The 7269-nt window shown below is 40.1% G+C and overlaps 1 pseudogene; it reads left to right on the forward strand.

Moving 5' to 3' along the window:
- Positions 1 to 1780: 1780 nt before the first annotated feature.
- On the forward strand, positions 1781 to 2857 carry LOC137768224 (olfactory receptor-like protein OLF3; annotated as a pseudogene).
- The last annotated feature ends 4412 nt before the right edge of the window (positions 2858 to 7269 follow it).

Here is a 7269-nt window from a genome sequence, read left to right on the forward strand (position 1 = left end):
GCACAGCAGTGAAGACCCAACACAGCCAAAAATAAATAAGTAAATTAATTAAAAAAAAAAAAAAAGAGGCGAAGTAGCTTGCTCTAGGCCTCAGGGAGCGGAAAAGAATACAGTTGACCCTTGAATAACACGAGTTTAATTGCGTGGGTCTCCTTTCATGTAGATTGTTTCAACAGTAAATACTACAGTACAGTAAATGGTACAGTACTGCACCATCAGAGGTCGGTTGAATCTGCAGATGAGGAGGAAATGGGGATGCGGAGGGCTGTCTGTAAGTCATACTCGGATATTCAACTGCACCAAGGCCCCTAACCTCCGCATTCTTCAAGGGTCAACTGTAGATTCAAAGCAGGGACTGTTAGGCTCTAAAGGTCACACTTTCTCTCAGATGTGACGCTGACCTTCATTTGCAATGAGGGCTGTAGTAGAGAGGTGTGCCGGGTGAGTCGGAGGAGCACAGGGAGACATGGGCGGCATGTTCTGCAGGTGCAAAGGGAAACAAATAATGTGATAACATAATTTTCTTCCACTTGAGCATTATGAGCACAGGGAAGGGTAATATTCACACTTGAAATCCCAGCATCTAGGGAAGATGGCACTTCATCCATGTTTGCCAAATTATTCAAAAACGAAATGTCTACTTATGCAGATCTGCTAAATACTCAGCAAAAGTTAAAAGATGTGTTTTCTTTTCCTCCTTTAATACTAGAAAGCTTAACAAATTATTTTCATACTATCAGTTTTACTGAGATCATATATAAGGGCTAGAGTTACAGAAAATAAAAAGAGCGAGTTAGAATGAGTTAAAAAATAGGGCAGAAAAATCAAAAGAACAAGATAAAATTACCCTCTTCTCCCTCTCCTTCCAAAGACTGGAGACACCAAATCTCAAATAGACTTATATTTTTCTGGAGTTTCAAAGCATCCAAGCTAACTTCTTAGACTTCAGATCTATTAAAGGTTTTGCTTCCTTTTTTTAAATGTCTGAAATTGTGGAGGGGATATGAGGAAATCACTATCACAGTAATCACTTTGTTAGTCTATCTCTCTCAGGGCAGAGCTCATGCTTCACCTGGTAGCATACTACTGAAATACTGCGATGAGTAAGAGTTTACAAAGCACTTTACCCATAAGTTATCTACATTTGAGCATAAATATACCTGTAAGTTATGCAGCATTATCAAATTTTGTATGTAAAAGTTTAAATTTCTAACCCAATCAAACATCCGATAAGTCATAAAAACAAGATTCATATTCAGGTTCTCAAATTCCAGATTTTTCCATCATTCACCAGCCTTACTTGCAGTACATATCTGCCTCTTACAAATCTTTTAAAAAATAATTTATTTATACATTTTATCATGTTTTGTGTAGTAAATACATATAGGGTAGTCCTTGAACTTCGAGCCATGTTTATCTTCATTGCTTATCATTCTACTTCCCATTATCATCAACAGTTCTCCCCTCCCTGGAAACTGAAGTTAGAAAGATATAGAGCTTCCAAAAATTGCACCGCAGTATCTCCAGGCTTTAACTGACTCCTTGAGATTACATCACATCCTTAGGGAGGTGCTAGCCTCTCTCTCTTATGTAGAGTAGATATAATGCATAGTAGAATCAAGCCTGTCTTCTTGACCCGTAAATGATCTGGAACATCTGGCCACGGTTGGCCAATCATTATGATACGCATTCTTTTAAGAAGTTATTCTTATGGTTCTTTAATTTAACAGCTTCTTTTATTTCTGACTCTCTCTGCAGATTAATAATCCTCTGTTTTTTAATGGGAGCAGATAACTAGACTTGAATGAGAGAATTCATCCTCCTCGGCCTGTCTAGTGACTGGGACACTCAGGTCGCTCTCTCTCTCCTGTTCTCAATCACTTACGTGGTGACAGTGCTGGGCAATGTCCTCATTGTTCTTGTGATCAGACTGGACAGCCGACTCCACACTCCCATGTATGTATTTCTCACCAACCTCTCCCTTGTTGATGCCTCTTATGCCACAAGCATTGTCCCTCAGATGCTGGTGCATTTAATTGCAGAACATAAAGGAATCCCATGTGTGAGCTGTGCAGCCCAGTTATTTTTCTCCCTGGGCCTGGGTGGGATTGAGTTTGTTCTCCTGGCAGTGATGGCCTATGACCGCTATGTGGCTGTGTGTGACCCCCTGAGATACTTGGTCATCGTGCATGGAGGGCTCTGTGCTAGGTTGGCGATCACATCCTGGGTCAGTGGCTCTGTCAACTCTCTCATGCAGACCACCATCACCTTTCAGTTGCCCATGTGCACAACAAGTACATTGATCACATATCCTGCGAACTCCTAGCTGTGGTCAGGCTGGCCTGTGTGGACACCTCCTCCAATGAGATCGCAATCATGGTTTCTAGTATTGTTCTGCTGATGACACCTTTCTGCTTGGTTCTCTTGTCCTACATCCAGATCATCTCCGCCATCCTAAAGATCCAGTCCACAGAGGGGAGGAAGAAAGCCTTCCACACCTGTGCCTCTCACCTCGCAGTAGTTGTACTGTGCTATGGCATGGCCAATTTTCACTTACATCCAGCCCAGTTCCAGCCCCTCTGTCCTTCAGGAGAAGTTGATCTCTGTCTTCTGTGCCATTTTGATGCCCGTGCTGAATCCCATGATCTACAGTCTAAGGAATAAGGAGGTGAAGGGGGCCTTTCAGAAACTACTAGGGCAATTATCTGGATTAACATCAAAACTGGCAACTTGATGAATCATGAGCATCACTTAGAGAAAAGAGCTTTGCCTGTGTGTTCTCCCACTTAATTCAGATATGAAGCATTAACTGCATTGCCCTGGCAACCAGCAAGGTGATGACAAAACGTGTACTGGTGATGCTGGGTAGGAGGCTAAGTGGTTGGGTTAGAGTGTGGGACGTGGGCATATTTTTATGTCTTGGCAGCATGTTTAGAGATACTAAGCACTGCTGTAATAGAACTTCTCAATCTTCATTCATATGACCCTGAAGTAATGAAAAAAAAAACCCATTTGTTTTGCTTTATCATTTTGTTTGTAATCATAGGCCTATTCATGGATCTTACTTTGAACTACTGGTTCTTTTCTTTTAATTTAGAAATATGTGTTTTAATTTCCAAATACATGACTCTTTTAAAAACCATTTTACCCACTCAAATGACTAAAATTAAAAATAGTGATAGTGCTAAGTTTTGGTAAGGATGTGGAGCAGTGTGAACTTATGCATTGTTGTTAAGAGTACAGAATGGCAACTTCTTATAAAAGTAAACATATACTTACCATGTGACCCAGCAATTCCTCTCCTAGGCATCCTCTCCCAAGAGAAATGAAAACATTGTCTACAAAATGACTTGTTCATAAATGTTCATAGTAGTTTTGCTCACAATACCACTGGTCCTTATTAATCCAAATTTTTTTACAAGTTTATTGTGTTTTCATTGGGAACAAAAACATTTTCACCTTTTAGATTTACTGAAAATAATGTGTGGGTTATGTATCCATAACCAGTAATTGTGTGAATCACTGTTCTGAGGAGAGTGCTGCCGTCAAGGCTGATTAAAATGTTTTTGAGCTCGACCTTGGACGTGTGGCGATAAAACTTAACTTTCGAGTGCTGGAGGTACGTCAGAGGAACCATCAAGCAAAGGTCTTGTTTTACACGGATGGAATGTAACTAACGGTGTTTGTACGCATGGCTATGACTGGCCCAGGAAAAGCTACATTTCAAGCTCTTCCTGATAGTATATGAACTGAGAGGACTTTTACCTCACAGTTTACAAACAGTTTGAGAGGGTACCATTCAAATGTTAAAACTGTCCAATCTCTGAAAAATCTATTACCTCTTTTCCTAGACTTCAGATACAAAATAGGTACATAAAATTTGAAATAGTGTATAAAATATTAAAGATGTATTTAGTCTAAGAAAGAAAGATTCCTCAGCCAAAATTAATGTAAAATAAGACACATTTCATTTGGTGAATAAGGATAGTTGAGTCAGCTGTGCAGATGTCACCCTCCAGTCTCCATATAAATGCCTTCTCCCATCCCTCCTCCTCACACAGCAGGGACCTAGTTGATCTTTGTAAATCTGCTGAGCTGAGTTAGTCTAGAGCAGACCTCACCTCTGAGAGAAAGCCTCCATAAGGTAAAAGAGGGGGAAGAAATAATTGTACAAGAGATAAAGAGGGGGAAAGGGGAGAAAGAATATGGTAGTGGCTAATCTTCACACTCCCTTGAAGACGTTTTCTTTAGGTCCTTTCTTCCTTGTCTCTTCTTTAAGTCAGGTGATGTGCAGTTCTTCCACTTGTGAACACACTGTCACACAGTCTCAGTGTTCAAGCAGAGTCAAAGTCCCATTTGATATTTAATTTTACCTTAAAATAATTTAGACCTATAATCTGTGTTATAGACAAGCATCCCCAAACATGTCAATACTAGTGGGCTAAATTTCTCTTGGTGTTAATTAAGAAATATTAATGGAGTGTCTACTATGTGTATGACAATGAATTGTTTTTGAGATACAATAAACCATATGATGCATTTCTGGCAATAACATGACCCTAGAGCAGGGATGACAGATGATGAAACAGTTAAAATACAGTGTGATAAGTGTCACAGAGAGACTAAGACTTCAGGGGTGATTTCAGGAGTCTTCTGTATGAAAGGACCAGAAAAGGTCCAAGTGGAGACCAGAAAAGTGAGGAAAAGTTCTTCAGATGACAACAATCCAAACAAAGGTGCAGACAACCTGTGAAATGTGCGGAGCTGGGAGAGCATGGAAGTTCAGAAATGTCCCGAATCCTCGCTTGCAGCGCAGAGAAGATTGAGGCAGTAGTGAGGGTGAAGCAGGCAGGTAAGAAGGGTCAGAGCACGGAGGGCACTGATGCCGTATTATCTTTCAACTTTATCTGAGAGCGATGGGGACCTAGTAGAGGTTTTTAAGCAGGGTATGGCTTGATAAAATTTACATTTCTGAATTATCACTTTTGCAAAAGGGTCAAAGGAAGAAAAGATGAGAGGCAAGGAGACCATCCAGGGGGGCTGCTCCAGGGATACTACTGAGACATAAAAGGAATCTGAACTAAGGTAGTGGCAGTGGGCAAAGAGAGAAGTCAAGTAAAGTCACATGATAAAAGAGAGTTCAGAGGAACATTTCCTGTTTTCTTAGATTAGAATTTTATATGGATCCACCGCCTCATCTAACATGTCATAATCCTGCCTGAATGTTCAGTAAATTGTGGAGTAAAGTACTAAATGTACCATCACGAGCACATACTATATAAAATGGTAGGGGAAAGTGATGAAAGAAGAAAATTAGTAAAAAATACAAGTATACACATGTCAAATATACACATGACACTTTAAGAAGGAGAATTTCCCATATGTTAGATTGCTATTGTCCTACAGTCCTCAGAAGCTCTTTTCTCTTTTTATCATTATAATTTTTTCCTCTTTGTGTTCCAGTGTTGCCAGTTTCTATTGATTTATCTTTATCCGCACTGATTGTTTCTTGGCTCTATGGGTCTATTCATAAGCAATCTTTGTTTCTGTGACTGTGTCCTTTCTGTCTAGCATTTCCATTTAACTCCTCCATATAGTTTTCAGTTCTCTATTGAAATTACTCAAGCATTTATGACACCATCCATTTTTTCCACTAGATCCTTTATTTATTTATGAGAGTTACTTTAACCCCCTGTGTGGTAGTTCTTATAATACAGGTATATCTAATTTTGGTTCTTTAATTTCTTTGTTCAGTGCAGTGTAATTTTTCTTGCCTTTTCCTCTGACCTTTAATTTTGATTGGTACCCAGACATTTTGTGTGTATAATGAGATAGTCTTATACCTTGAAATGGACACATCTCTACTGTTTATTCTGTAGTCTTGTGAAGAGTGTGGGAATCAGTGTAGTCATGGGTGGAGCTGGGTTTGAGTCTTGTGTTGCTGTGGTCATCCTCAGTGCAACAACAAACTCAATGATTTCTATTACTACTTGTGCTTCGGGTGGGATATTCAGTCATTGGAGGGTTTTTCCCAGTGTTCCTGTTCCTCCCTTAGTTTTAAGCTACACTGTGAGACTGCATGTCACAGGATGTGTCTTTCCACATGTTCTCTCTAATCCGAGGTAAACTGCTGTTACCTGTTCCTCAACTCTTGCTGGTCTGGTGATGGAGGGTGAGGGTTTATTCTCTGTTGTCCTGGGTCTATCTCAGACTTAGGCACATCCTTCGTCCCTGTGTCTCGGGGTTGGAGCTCTGTTAGTGGTCTTGCCACTTCTGCAGAGTGAGGAGATAGATGGCTTATGATCTGAACACAGAGCAGTTTCCTGTCCCAAGGACCCTGCACAAGAATTTATTTATTTTTCTGTTTTCCCTCTTTAATGAATCTTCAGCTGTCTCTGAGGAAAACAGGTGCTGTTATCCTTCCCCTAGTGGCTTCAGGCTTTTGTTCCATATGGAGATGATTTGGTGGTTGGAGAGTTTCTTCTGCTCACAGCAGTGGCTGCGGCTGCCTTCACATAGACCTGCACCAGGAAGAAGGCTTTCTTTGGTTTTCCGCTTTTCCCCAAATATTCATGTGAGGACTGTTCTAAGTCTATGGAGAAAATATTGAGAATTGATGGGAACTCCTCTTTTTGCCATGGCTCTCAGCCACTTTATACTTACAGTACCCCGCACTTAAACGTTAGCAATTTGTTAAAGAAATTCTCACTGGCTAGTTTGGGGGCCCTGTTTTCCTTCCATGCTCTGGCCCAGGTAAGTAAGAGCTCATATCCTGTCTCTTTCTGGATGTACTTATCTTTCCCGAGATCTCATGCTATTTGGTTGCCCTGCAATCTTAGTTTACTGATGATTTCAAGAATAGTTATGATTTTGTAGATTACCAAAACTTTTCTTGTTTTAGGATGGAGCCAGTGCTCTTTCCAGCTTTCTACAACCTAAATGGAAGCTAGAACAAGCTCAATTACTTTATTTTATCTAAGTAGACTCTCTTTTTTAGAGCATTTTTAGATGCACAGCAAAGGTGAGCAGAAAGTACTGAAAGTTCCCATATATTATATCTGTCCCCCCAGACAACCCCCCTACAACAGACACAGCCTTCCCACTATAAACATCCTCCAGCAGAGATTGGACATTTTCAATTTTTAAAAGGACTTTTAACAGATAAAGTAAGAGTGGGGGAGGTGGGTGATAATTTACAGCTCAGTAATATATAACAATGGCAAATAATGATTTTCAAGCTAAGGAATTTCAAGTTAAACAAACGAATTT

The sequence above is a fragment of the Eschrichtius robustus genome, chromosome 8 (assembly GCF_028021215.1).
Source record: "Eschrichtius robustus isolate mEscRob2 chromosome 8, mEscRob2.pri, whole genome shotgun sequence".
Classification (NCBI taxonomy): domain Eukaryota; kingdom Metazoa; phylum Chordata; class Mammalia; order Artiodactyla; family Eschrichtiidae; genus Eschrichtius; species Eschrichtius robustus.